The sequence below is a fragment of the Hemitrygon akajei genome, chromosome 23 (assembly GCF_048418815.1).
Source record: "Hemitrygon akajei chromosome 23, sHemAka1.3, whole genome shotgun sequence".
Classification (NCBI taxonomy): Eukaryota; Metazoa; Chordata; class Chondrichthyes; order Myliobatiformes; family Dasyatidae; genus Hemitrygon; species Hemitrygon akajei.
The window spans coordinates 11532834-11547731 of record NC_133146.1 but is presented as its reverse complement, the minus strand read 5'-3'; positions in this window follow the sequence as shown (position 1 = coordinate 11547731).

Below are 14898 nucleotides of genomic sequence, written 5' to 3'. Positions count from 1 at the left end.
CCCTGGGCCAGACCACAGTGTGTGGTATCCCTGAGCCAGACCACAGTGCGTGGTATCCCTGGGCCAGACCAAAGTGCGTGGTTATCCCTGGGCTAGACTAATGTGTGGTATCCCTGGGCCAGACTACAGTGTGTGGTATCCCTGGGCCAGACCACAGTGCGTGGTTATCCCTGGGCTAGACTAGTGTGTGGTATCCCTGGGCCAGACTACAGTGTGTGGTATCCTTGGGCCAGACTACAGTGTGTGGTATCTTTGGGCCAGACCACAGTGCATGGTTATCCCTGGGCTAGACTAGTGTGTGGTATCCTTGTGCCAGACCACAGTGCGTGGTTATCCCTGGGCTAGACTAGTGTGTGGTATCCCAGGGACAGACCACAGTGTGTGGTATCCCTGGGCCAAATCACAGTGCTTGGTATCCCTGGGCCAGACTACAGTGCGTGGTTATCCCTGGCCAGACCACAGTGCGTGGTTATCCCTGGGCCAGACTACAGTGAGTGGTATCCTTGGGCCAGACTACAGTGCGTGGTATCCCTGGGCCAGAATACAGTGCGTGGTATCCTTGGGCCAGACTACATTGTGTGGTTATCCCTGAGCCAGACTACAGTGCATGGTAGCCCTGGGCCAGACTACAGTGCGTGGTATCCCTGGGACTGACTACAGTGCGTGGTATCCCTGGGCCAGACCACAGTGAGTGGTATCCCTGGGACAGACTACAGTGCGTGGTATCCCTGGGCCAGACTACAGTACGTGGTATCCCTGGGCCAGACCACAGTGAGTGGTATCCCTGGGACAGACTACAGTGCGTGGTATCCCTGGGCCAGACTACAGTGTGGGGTATCCCTGGGCCAGACTACAGTGAGTGGTATCCCTGGGCCAGAACACAGTGCGTGGTATCCCTGGGCCAGACTACAGTGAGTGGTGTCTTTGGGCCAGAACACAGTGTGTGTTATCCCTGGGCCAGACCACAGTGCGTGATATCCCTGGGCCAGTCTACAGTGCGTGGTATCCCTGGGCCAGACTACAGTGCGTGGTATCCCTGGGCCAGACTACAGTGCGTGGTATCTCTGGGCCAGACTACATTGTGTGGTTATCCCTGAGCCAGACTACAGTGCATGGTAGCCCTGGGCCAGACTACAGTGCGTGGTATCCCTGGGACTGAATACAGTGCGTGGTATCCCTGGGCCAGTCCACAGTGAGTGGTATCCCTGGGACAGACTACAGTGCGTGGTATCCCTGGGCCAGACTACAGTACGTGGTATCCCTGGGACAGACTACAGTGCGTGGTATCCCTGGGCCAGACTACAGTGCGTGGCATCCCTGGGACAGACTACAGTGCGTGGTATCCCTGGGCCAGACCACAGTGCGTGATATCCCTGGGCCAGTCTACAGTGCGTGGTATCCCTGGGCCAGACTACAGTGCGTGGTATCCCTGGGCCAGACTACAGTGCATGGTATCCCTGGGCCAGACCACAGTGCGTGGTATCCCTGGGCCAGACTACAGTGCTTGGTATGCCTGGGCCAGACTACACTGCGTGGTATCCCTGAGACAGACTACACTGCGTGGTATCCCTGGGCCAGACTACACTGCGTGGTATCCCTGAGCCAGACCACAGTGCGTGGTATCCCTGGGCCAGACCAAAGTGCATGGTTATCCCTGGGCCAGACCACAGTGCGTGGTATCCCTGGGCCAGACTACAGTGCATGGTTATCCCTGGGCCAGACTACAGTGTGTGGTATCCCTGGGCCAGACCACAGTGCATGGTTATCCCTGGGCCAGTCAACAGTGCGTGGTATCCCTGGGCCAGACTACAGTGCGTGGTATCCCTGGGCCAGACTACAGTGCGTGGTATCCCTGGGCCAGACCACAGTGCGTGGTATCCCTGGGCCAGACTACAGTGCGTGGTATCCCTGGGCCAGACAACAGTGCGTGGTTATCCCTGGTCCAGACCGGAGTGCGTGGTATCCCTGGGCGAGACTACAGTGCGTGGTTATACCTGGGCAAGACCACAGTGAGTCGTATCCCTGGGCCAGACAACAGTGCGTGATTATCCCTGGGCCAGACTACAGTGTGTGGTATCCCTGGGCCAGACCACAGTGCGTGGTATGCCTGGGTCAGACCACAGTGCGTGGTATCCCTGGGCCAGACCACAGTGCATGGTTATCCCTGGGCCAGACTACAGTGAGTGGTATCCCTGGGCCAGACCACAGTGCATGGTTATCCCTGGGCCAGACCACAGTGTGTGGTTATCCCTGGGCCAGACTACAGTGAGTGGTATCCCTGAGCCAGACCACAGTGCGTGGTATCCCTGGGCCAGACCAAAGTGCGTGGTTATCCCTGGGCTAGACTAATGTGTGGTATCCCTGGGCCAGACTACAGTGTGTGGTATCCCTGGGCCAGACAACAGTGCGTGGTTATCCCTGGTCCAGACCGGAGTGCGTGGTATCCCTGGGCGAGACTACAGTGCGTGGTTATACCTGGGCAAGACCACAGTGAGTCGTATCCCTGGGCCAGACCACAGTGCATGGTTATCCCTGGGCCAGACCACAGTGTGTGGTATCCCTGAGCCAGACCACAGTGCGTGGTATCCCTGGGCCAGACCAAAGTGCGTGGTTATCCCTGGGCTAGACTAATGTGTGGTATCCCTGGGCCAGACTACAGTGTGTGGTATCCCTGGGCCAGACCACAGTGCGTGGTTATCCCTGGGCTAGACTAGTGTGTGGTATCCCTGGGCCAGACTACAGTGTGTGGTATCCCTGGGCCAGACCACAGTGCGTGGTATCCCTGGGCTAGACTAGTGTGTGGTATCCTTGTGCCAGACCACAGTGCGTGGTTATCCCTGGGCAAGACTAGTGTGTGGTATCCCAGGGACAGACCACAGTGTGTGGTATCCCTGGGCCAAATCACAGTGCTTGGTATCCCTGGGCCAGACTACAGTGCGTGGTTATCCCTGGCCAGACCACAGTGCGTTGTTATCCCTGGGCCAGACTACAGTGAGTGGTATCCTTGGGCCAGACTACAGTGCGTGGTATCCCTGGGCCAGAATACAGTGCGTGGTATCCTTGGGCCAGACTACAGTGTGTGGTAACCCTGGGCCAGACCACAGTGCGTGGTATCCCTGGGCCAGACTACAGTGTGTGGTATCCCTGGGCCAGACCACAGTGCGTGGTATGCCTGGGTCAGACCACAGTGCGTGGTATCCCTGGGCCAGACCACAGTGCATGGTTATCCCTGGGCCAGACTACAGTGTGTGGTATCCCTGGGCCAGACCACAGTGCATGGTTATCCCTGGGCCAGACCACAGTGTGTGGTATCCCTGAGCCAGACCACAGTGCGTGGTATCCCTGGGCCAGACCAAAGTGCGTGGTTATCCCTGGGCTAGACTAATGTGTGGTATCCCTGGGCCAGACTACAGTGTGTGGTATCCCTGGGCCAGACCACAGTGCGTGGTTATCCCTGGGCTAGACTAGTGTGTGGTATCCCTGGGCCAGACTACAGTGTGTGGTATCCTTGGGCCAGACTACAGTGTGTGGTATCTTTGGGCCAGACCACAGTGCATGGTTATCCCTGGGCTAGACTAGTGTGTGGTATCCTTGTGCCAGACCACAGTGCGTGGTTATCCCTGGGCTAGACTAGTGTGTGGTATCCCAGGGACAGACAACAGTGTGTGGTATCCCTGGGCCAAATCACAGTGCTTGGTATCCCTGGGCCAGACTACAGTGCGTGGTTATCCCTGGCCAGACCACAGTGCGTGGTTATCCCTGGGCCAGACTACAGTGAGTGGTATCCTTGGGCCAGACTACAGTGCGTGGTATCCCTGGGCCAGAATACAGTGCGTGGTATCCTTGGGCCAGACTACATTGTGTGGTTATCCCTGAGCCAGACTACAGTGCATGGTAGCCCTGGGCCAGACTACAGTGCGTGGTATCCCTGGGACTGACTACAGTGCGTGGTATCCCTGGGCCAGACCACAGTGAGTGGTATCCCTGGGACAGACTACAGTGCGTGGTATCCCTGGGCCAGACTACAGTACGTGGTATCCCTGGGCCAGACCACAGTGAGTGGTATCCCTGGGACAGACTACAGTGCGTGGTATCCCTGGGCCAGACTACAGTGTGGGGTATCCCTGGGCCAGACTACAGTGAGTGGTATCCCTGGGCCAGAACACAGTGCGTGGTATCCCTGGGCCAGACTACAGTGAGTGGTGTCTTTGGGCCAGAACACAGTGTGTGTTATCCCTGGGCCAGACCACAGTGCGTGATATCCCTGGGCCAGTCTACAGTGCGTGGTATCCCTGGGCCAGACTACAGTGCGTGGTATCCCTGGGCCAGACTACAGTGCGTGGTATCTCTGGGCCAGACTACATTGTGTGGTTATCCCTGAGCCAGACTACAGTGCATGGTAGCCCTGGGCCAGACTACAGTGCGTGGTATCCCTGGGACTGAATACAGTGCGTGGTATCCCTGGGCCAGTCCACAGTGAGTGGTATCCCTGGGACAGACTACAGTGCGTGGTATCCCTGGGCCAGACTACAGTACGTGGTATCCCTGGGACAGACTACAGTGCGTGGTATCCCTGGGCCAGACTACAGTGCGTGGCATCCCTGGGACAGACTACAGTGCGTGGTATCCCTGGGCCAGACCACAGTGCGTGATATCCCTGGGCCAGTCTACAGTGCGTGGTATCCCTGGGCCAGACTACAGTGCGTGGTATCCCTGGGCCAGACTACAGTGCATGGTATCCCTGGGCCAGACCACAGTGCGTGGTATCCCTGGGCCAGACTACAGTGCTTGGTATGCCTGGGCCAGACTACACTGCGTGGTATCCCTGAGACAGACTACACTGCGTGGTATCCCTGGGCCAGACTACACTGCGTGGTATCCCTGAGCCAGACCACAGTGCGTGGTATCCCTGGGCCAGACCAAAGTGCATGGTTATCCCTGGGCCAGACCACAGTGCGTGGTATCCCTGGGCCAGACTACAGTGCATGGTTATCCCTGGGCCAGACTACAGTGTGTGGTATCCCTGGGCCAGACCACAGTGCATGGTTATCCCTGGGCCAGTCAACAGTGCGTGGTATCCCTGGGCCAGACTACAGTGCGTGGTATCCCTGGGCCAGACTACAGTGCGTGGTATCCCTGGGCCAGACCACAGTGCGTGGTATCCCTGGGCCAGACTACAGTGCGTGGTATCCCTGGGCCAGACAACAGTGCGTGGTTATCCCTGGTCCAGACCGGAGTGCGTGGTATCCCTGGGCGAGACTACAGTGCGTGGTTATACCTGGGCAAGACCACAGTGAGTCGTATCCCTGGGCCAGACAACAGTGCGTGATTATCCCTGGGCCAGACTACAGTGTGTGGTATCCCTGGGCCAGACCACAGTGCGTGGTATGCCTGGGTCAGACCACAGTGCGTGGTATCCCTGGGCCAGACCACAGTGCATGGTTATCCCTGGGCCAGACTACAGTGAGTGGTATCCCTGGGCCAGACCACAGTGCATGGTTATCCCTGGGCCAGACCACAGTGTGTGGTTATCCCTGGGCCAGACTACAGTGAGTGGTATCCCTGAGCCAGACCACAGTGCGTGGTATCCCTGGGCCAGACCAAAGTGCGTGGTTATCCCTGGGCTAGACTAATGTGTGGTATCCCTGGGCCAGACTACAGTGTGTGGTATCCCTGGGCCAGACCACAGTGCGTGGTTATCCCTGGGCTAGACTAGTGTGTGGTATCCCTGGGCCAGACTACAGTGTGTGGTATCCTTGGGCCAGACTACAGTGTGTGGTATCTTTGGGCCAGACCACAGTGCATGGTTATCCCTGGGCTAGACTAGTGTGTGGTATCCTTGTGCCAGACCACAGTGCGTGGTTATCCCTGGGCTAGACTAGTGTGTGGTATCCCAGGGACAGACCACAGTGTGTGGTATCCCTGGGCCAAATCACAGTGCTTGGTATCCCTGGGCCAGACTACAGTGCGTGGTTATCCCTGGCCAGACCACAGTGCGTGGTTATCCCTGGGCCAGACTACAGTGAGTGGTATCCTTGGGCCAGACTACAGTGCGTGGTATCCCTGGGCCAGAATACAGTGCGTGGTATCCTTGGGCCAGACTACAGTGTGTGGTATCCCTGGGCCAGACCACAGTGCGTGGTATCCCTGGGCCAGACTACAGTGAGTGGTTATCCCTGGGCCAGTCTACAGTGAGTGGTATCCCTGGGCCAGACTACAGTGCGTGGTATCCCTGGGCCAGAATACAGTGCGTGGTATCCTTGGGCCAGACTACAGTGTGTGGTATCCCTGGGCCAGACCACAGTGCGTGGTATCCCTGGGCCAGACTACAGTGAGTGGTTATCCCTGGGCCAGTCTACAGTGTGTGTTATCCCTGGGCCAGACCACAGTGAGTGGTATCACTGGGCGGGACTACAATGCGTGGTATCCCTGGGCCAGACTACAGTGCGTGGTATCCCTGGGCCAGACAACAGTGCGTGGTTATCCCTGGTCCAGACCGGAGTGCGTGGTATCCCTGGGCGAGACTACAGTGCGTGGTTATACCTGGGCAAGACCACAGTGAGTCGTATCCCTGGGCCAGACAACAGTGCGTGATTATCCCTGGGCCAGACTACATTGTGTGGTATCCCTGGGGCAGACCACAGTGCGTGGTATGCCTGGGTCAGAACACAGTGCGTGGTATCCCTGGGTCAGACCACAGTGCGTGGTATCCCTGGGCCAGACTACAGTGTGTGGTATCCCTGGGACAGACTACAGTGCGTGGTATCCCTGGGCCAGACTACAGTGCGTGTTATCCCTGGGACTGACTACAGTGCGTGGTATCCCTGGGCCAGACCACAGTGCGTGATATCCCTGGGCCAGTCTACAGTGCGTGGTATCCCTGGGCCAGACTACAGTGCGTGGTATCCCTGGGCCAGACTACATTGTGTGGTTATCCCTGAGCCAGACTACAGTGCATGGTAGCCCTGGGCCAGACTACAGTGCGTGGTATCCCTGGGACTGACTACAGTGCGTGGTATCCCTGGGCCAGACCACAGTGAGTGGTATCCCTGGGACAGACTACAGTGCGTGGTATCCCTGGGCCAGACTACAGTACGTGGTATCCCTGGGCCAGACCACAGTGAGTGGTATCCCTGGGACAGACTACAGTGCGTGGTATCCCTGGGCCAGACTACAGTGTGGGGTATCCCTGGGCCAGACTACAGTGTGTGGTATCCCTGGGCCAGACTACAGTGAGTGGTGTCTTTGGGCCAGAACACAGTGTGTGTTATCCCTGGGCCAGACCACAGTGCGTGGTATCCCTGGGCCAGACCACAGTGCGTGATATCCCTGGGCCAGTCTACAGTGCGTGGTATCCCTGGGCCAGACTACAGTGCGTGGTATCCCTGGGCCAGACTACAGTGCGTGGTATCTCTGGGCCAGACTACATTGTGTGGTTATCCCTGAGCCAGACTACAGTGCATGGTAGCCCTGGGCCAGACTACAGTGCGTGGTATCCCTGGGACTGAATACAGTGCGTGGTATCCCTGGGCCAGTCCACAGTGAGTGGTATCCCTGGGACAGACTACAGTGCGTGGTATCCCTGGGCCAGACCACAGTACGTGGTATCCCTGGGACAGACTACAGTGCGTGGTATCCCTGGGCCAGACTACAGTGCGTGGCATCCCTGGGACAGACTACAGTGCGTGGTATCCCTGGGCCAGACCACAGTGCGTGATATCCCTGGGCCAGTCTACAGTGCGTGGTATCCCTGGGCCAGACTACAGTGCGTGGTATCCCTGGGCCAGACTACAGTGCATGGTATCCCTGGGCCAGACCACAGTGCGTGGTATCCCTGGGCCAGACTACAGTGCTTGGTATGCCTGGGCCAGACTACACTGCGTGGTATCCCTGAGACAGACTACACTGCGTGGTATCCCTGGGCCAGACTACACTGCGTGGTATCCCTGAGCCAGACCACAGTGCGTGGTATCCCTGGGCCAGACCAAAGTGCATGGTTATCCCTGGGCCAGACCACAGTGCGTGGTATCCCTGGGCCAGACTACAGTGCATGGTTATCCCTGGGCCAGACTACAGTGTGTGGTATCCCTGGGCCAGACCACAGTGTGTGGTATCCCTGGGCCAGACCAAAGTGCGTGGTTATCCCTGGGCTAGACTAATGTGTGGTATCCCTGGGCCAGACTACAGTGTGTGGTATCCCTGCGCCAGACCACAGTGCGTGGTTATCCCTGGGCTAGACTAGTGTGTGGTATCCCTGGGCCAGACTACAGTGTGTGGTATCCTTGGGCCAGACTACAGTGTGTGGTATCCCTGGGCCAGACCACAGTGCATGGTTATCCCTGGGCTAGACTAGTGTGTGGTATCCTTGTGCCAGACCACAGTGCGTGGTTATCCCTGGGCTAGACTAGTGTGTGGTATCCCAGGGACAGACCACAGTGTGTGGTATCCCTGGGCCAAATCACAGTGCTTGGTATCCCTGGGCCAGACTACAGTGCGTGGTTATCCCTGGCCAGACCACAGTGCGTGGTTATCCCTGGGCCAGACTACAGTGAGTGGTATCCTTGGGCCAGACTACAGTGCGTGGTATCCCTGGGCCAGAATACAGTGCGTGGTATCCTTGGGCCAGACTACAGTGTGGGGTATCCCTGGGCCAGACTACAGTGTGTGGTATCCCTGGGCCAGACCACAGTGCGTGTTATCCCTGAGCCAGACTACAGTGCGTGGTATCCCTGGGCCAGACCACAGTGTGGGGTATCCCTGGGCCAGACTACAGTGTGTGGTATCCCTGGGCCAGACCACAGTGCGTGGTATCCCTGGGCCAGACTACAGTGAGTGGTGTCTCTGGGCCAGACCACAGTGTGTGTTATCCCTGGGCCAGACCACAGTGTGTGGAATCCCTGGGCAAGACTACAGTGAGTGGTTATCCCTGGGCCAGACTACAGTGCGTGGTATCCCTGGGCCAGACTACAGTGCGTGGTATGCCTGGGCCAGGCAACAGTGCGTGGTTATCCCTGGTCCAGACCGGAGTGCGTGGTATCCCTGGGCGAGACTACAGTGCGTGGCTATACCTGGGCCAGACCACAGTGAGTGGTATCCCTGGGCCAGACAACAGTGTGTGGTATCCCTGGGCCAGACCACAGTACGTCGTATCCCTGGGACAGACTGCAGTGCGTGGTATCCCTGGGCCAGACTACAGTGCGTGGTATCCCTGGGACAGACTACAGTGCGTGATATCCCTGGGCCAGACTACAGTGCGTGGTATCCCTGGGACAGACTACAGTGCGTGGTATCCCTGGGCCAGACCACAGTGCGTGATATCCCTGGGTCAGTGTACAGTGCGTGGTATCCCTGGGCCAGACTACAGTGCGTGGTATCCCTGGGCCAGACTACAGTGTGTTGTTGTCCCTGGGCCAGACCACAGTGCATGGTTATCCCTGGGCCAGACTACAGTGCGTGGTATCCCTGGGCCAGACCATAATGCGTGGTTATCCCTGGGCCAGACTACAGTGTGTGGTATCCCTGGGCCAGACTACAGTGAGTGGTGTCTTTGGGCCAGAACACAGTGTGTGTTATCCCTGGGCCAGACCACAGTGCGTGGTATCCCTGGGCCAGACCACAGTGCGTGATATCCCTGGGCCAGTCTACAGTGCGTGGTATCCCTGGGCCAGACTACAGTGCGTGGTATCCCTGGGCCAGACTACAGTGCGTGGTATCTCTGGGCCAGACTACATTGTGTGGTTATCCCTGAGCCAGACTACAGTGCATGGTAGCCCTGGGCCAGACTACAGTGCGTGGTATCCCTGGGACTGAATACAGTGCGTGGTATCCCTGGGCCAGTCCACAGTGAGTGGTATCCCTGGGACAGACTACAGTGCGTGGTATCCCTGGGCCAGACCACAGTACGTGGTATCCCTGGGACAGACTACAGTGCGTGGTATCCCTGGGCCAGACTACAGTGCGTGGCATCCCTGGGACAGACTACAGTGCGTGGTATCCCTGGGCCAGACCACAGTGCGTGATATCCCTGGGCCAGTCTACAGTGCGTGGTATCCCTGGGCCAGACTACAGTGCGTGGTATCCCTGGGCCAGACTACAGTGCATGGTATCCCTGGGCCAGACCACAGTGCGTGGTATCCCTGGGCCAGACTACAGTGCTTGGTATGCCTGGGCCAGACTACACTGCGTGGTATCCCTGAGACAGACTACACTGCGTGGTATCCCTGGGCCAGACTACACTGCGTGGTATCCCTGAGCCAGACCACAGTGCGTGATATCCCTGGGCCAGACCAAAGTGCATGGTTATCCCTGGGCCAGACCACAGTGCGTGGTATCCCTGGGCCAGACTACAGTGCATGGTTATCCCTGGGCCAGACTTCAGTGTGTGGTATCCCTGGGCCAGACCACAGTGTGTGGTATCCCTGGGCCAGACCAAAGTGCGTGGTTATCCCTGGGCTAGACTAATGTGTGGTATCCCTGGGCCAGACTACAGTGTGTGGTATCCCTGCGCCAGACCACAGTGCGTGGTTATCCCTGGGCTAGACTAGTGTGTGGTATCCCTGGGCCAGACTACCTTGTGTGGTATCCTTGGGCCAGACTACAGTGTGTGGTATCCCTGGGCCAGACCACAGTGCATGGTTATCCCTGGGCTAGACTAGTGTGTGGTATCCTTGTGCCAGACCACAGTGCGTGGTTATCCCTGGGCTAGACTAGTGTGTGGTATCCCAGGGACAGACCACAGTGTGTGGTATCCCTGGGCCAAATCACAGTGCTTGGTATCCCTGGGCCAGACTACAGTGCGTGGTTATCCCTGGCCAGACCACAGTGCGTGGTTATCCCTGGGCCAGACTACAGTGAGTGGTATCCTTGGGCCAGACTACAGTGCGTGGTATCCCTGGGCCAGAATACAGTGCGTGGTATCCTTGGGCCAGACTACAGTGTGGGGTATCCCTGGGCCAGACTACAGTGTGTGGTATCCCTGGGCCAGACCACAGTGCGTGTTATCCCTGAGCCAGACTACAGTGCGTGGTATCCCTGGGCCAGACCACAGTGTGGGGTATCCCTGGGCCAGACTACAGTGTGTGGTATCCCTGGGCCAGACCACAGTGCGTGGTATCCCTGGGCCAGACTACAGTGAGTGGTGTCTCTGGGCCAGACCACAGTGTGTGTTATCCCTGGGCCAGACCACAGTGTGTGGAATCCCTGGGCAAGACTACAGTGAGTGGTTATCCCTGGGCCAGACTACAGTGCGTGGTATCTTTGGGCCAGACTACAGTGCGTGGTATCCCTGGGCCAGGCAACAGTGCGTGGTTATCCCTGGTCCAGACCGGAGTGCGTGGTATCCCTGGGCGAGACTACAGTGCGTGGCTATACCTGGGCCAGACCACAGTGAGTGGTATCCCTGGGCCAGACAACAGTGTGTGGTATCCCTGGGCCAGACCACAGTACGTCGTATCCCTGGGACAGACTGCAGTGCGTGGTATCCCTGGGCCAGACTACAGTGCGTGGTATCCCTGGGACAGACTACAGTGCGTGATATCCCTGGGCCAGACTACAGTGCGTGGTATCCCTGGGCCAGACTACAGTGCGTGGTTATCCCTGGCCAGACCACAGTGCGTGGTTATCCCTGGGCCAGACTACAGTGAGTGGTATCCTTGGGCCAGACTACAGTGCGTGGTATCCCTGGGCCAGAATACAGTGCGTGGTATCCTTGGGCCAGACTACAGTGTGGGGTATCCCTGGGCCAGACTACAGTGTGTGGTATCCCTGGGCCAGACCACAGTGCGTGTTATCCCTGAGCCAGACTACAGTGCGTGGTATCCCTGGGCCAGACCACAGTGTGGGGTATCCCTGGGCCAGACTACAGTGTGTGGTATCCCTGGGCCAGACCACAGTGCGTGGTATCCCTGGGCCAGACTACAGTGAGTGGTGTCTCTGGGCCAGACCACAGTGTGTGTTATCCCTGGGCCAGACCACAGTGTGTGGAATCCCTGGGCAAGACTACACTGAGTGGTTATCCCTGGGCCAGACTACAGTGCGTGGTATCTTTGGGCCAGACTACAGTGCGTGGTATCCCTGGGCCAGGCAACAGTGCGTGGTTATCCCTGGTCCAGACCGGAGTGCGTGGTATCCCTGGGCGAGACTACAGTGCGTGGCTATACCTGGGCCAGACCACAGTGAGTGGTATCCCTGGGCCAGACAACAGTGTGTGGTATCCCTGGGCCAGACCACAGTACGTCGTATCCCTGGGACAGACTGCAGTGCGTGGTATCCCTGGGCCAGACTACAGTGCGTGGTATCCCTGGGACAGACTACAGTGCGTGATATCCCTGGGCCAGACTACAGTGCGTGGTATCCCTGGGACAGACTACAGTGCGTGGTATCCCTGGGCCAGACCACAGTGCGTGATATCCCTGGGTCAGTGTACAGTGCGTGGTATCCCTGGGCCAGACTACAGTGCGTGGTATCCCTGAGCCAGACTACAGTGTGTTGTTGTCCCTGGGCCAGACCACAGTGCATGGTTATCCCTGGGCCAGACTACAGTGCGTGGTATCCCTGGGCCAGACCATAATGCGTGGTTATCCCTGGGCCAGACTACAGTGCGTGGTATCCATGGGCCAGACCACAGTGCGTGGTATCACTGGGCCTGACAACAGTGCGTGGTTATCCCTGGGCCAGACCACAGTGTGGGGTATCCCTGGGCCAGACTACAGTGTGTGGTATCCCTGGGCCAGACCACAGTGTGGGGTATCCCTGGGCCAGACTACAGTGTGTGGTATCCCTGAGCCAGACCACAATGCGTAGTATCCCTGGGCCAGACTACAGTGAGTGGTGTCTCTGGGCCAGACCACAGTGTGTGTTATCCCTGGGCCAGACCACAGTGTGTGGAATCCCTGGGCAAGACTACAGTGAGTGGTTAACCCTGGGCCAGAATACAGTGCGTGGTATCCCTGGGCCAGACCACAGTGAGTGGTATCACTGGGCGGGACTACAATGCGTGGTATCCCTGGGCCAGACTACAGTGCATGGTATCCCTGGGCCAGACAACAGTGCGTGGTTATCCCTGGTCCAGACCGGAGTGCGTGGTATCCCTGGGCGAGACTACAGTGCGTGGTTATACCTGGGCCAGACCACAGTGAGTGGTATCCCTGGGCCAGACAACAGTGCGTGGTTATCCCTGGGCCAGACTACAGTGTGTGGTATCACTGGGCGGGACTACAATGCGTGGTATCCCTGGGCCAGACTACAGTGCATGGTATCCCTGGGCCAGACAACAGTGCGTGGTTATCCCTGGTCCAGACCGGAGTGCGTGGTATCCCTGGGCGAGACTACAGTGCGTGGTTATACCTGGGCCAGACCACAGTGAGTGGTATCCCTGGGCCAGACAACAGTGCGTGGTTATCCCTGGGCCAGACTACAGTGTGTGGTATCCCTGGGCCAGACCACAGTGCGTGGTATGCCTGGGTCAGACCACAGTGCATGGTTATCCCTGGGCCAGACTACAGTGCGTGGTATCCCTGGGTCAGACCACAGTGCATGGTATCCCTGGGCCAGACTACAGTGTGTGGTATCCCTGGGACAGACTACAGTGCGTGGTATCCCTGGGCCAGACTACAGTGCGTGGTATCCCTGGGAAAGACTACAGTGCGTGGTATCCCTGGGCCAGACCACAGTGCGTGATATCCCTGGGCCAGTCTACAGTGCGTGGTATCCCTGGGCCAGACTACAGTGCGTGGTATCCCTGGGCCAGACTACATTGTGTGGTTATCCCTGGGCCAGACCACAGTGTGTGTTTATCCCTGGGCCAGACTACAGTGTGTGGTTATCCCTGGGCCAGACCACAGTACGTGGTATCCCTGGGACAGACTACAGTGCATGGTATCCCTGGGCCAGACTACAGTGCGTTGTATCCATGGGACAGACTACAGTGCGTGGTATCCCTGGGCCAGACCACAGTGCGTGATATCCCTGGGCCAGTGTACAGTGCGTGGTATCCCTGGGCCAGACTACAGTGTGTGGTATCCCTGGGCCAGACCACAGTGCGTGGTTATCCCTGGGCTAGACTAGTGTGTGGTATCCCTGGGCCAGACTACAGTGTGTGGTATCCTTGGGCCAGACTACAGTGTGTGGTATCCCTGGGCCAGACCACAGTGCATGGTTATCCCTGGGCTAGACTAGTGTGTGGTATCCTTGTGCCAGACCACAGTGCGTGGTATCCCTGGGCCAAATCACAGTGCTTGGTATCCCTGGGCCAGACTACAGTGCGTGGTTATCCCTGGCCAGACCACAGTGCGTGGTTATCCCTGGGCCAGACTACAGTGAGTGGTATCCTTGGGCCAGACTACAGTGCGTGGTATCCCTGGGCCAGAATACAGTGCGTGGTATCCTTGGGCCAGACTACAGTGTGGGGTATCCCTGGGCCAGACTACAGTGTGTGGTGTCCCTGGGCCAGACCACAGTGCGTGTTATCCCTGAGCCAGACTACAGTGCGTGGTATCCCTGGGCCAGACCACAGTGTGGGGTATCCCTGGGCCAGACTACAGTGTGTGGTATCCCTGGGCCAGACCACAGTGCGTGGTATCCCTGGGCCAGACTACAGTGAGTGGTGTCTCTGGGCCAGACCACAGTGTGTGTTATCCCTGGGCCAGACCACAGTGTGTGGAATCCCTGGGCAAGACTACAGTGAGTGGTTATCCCTGGGCCAGACTACAGTGCGTGGTATCCCTGCGCCAGACTACAGTGCGTGGTATCCCTGGGCCAGACTACAGTGTGTGGTATCCCTGGTCCAGACCGGAGTGCGTGGTATCCCTGGGTGAGACTACAGTGCGTGGCTATACCTGGGCCAGACCACAGTGAGTGGTATCCCTGGGCCAGACAACAGTGTGTGGTATCCCTGGGCCA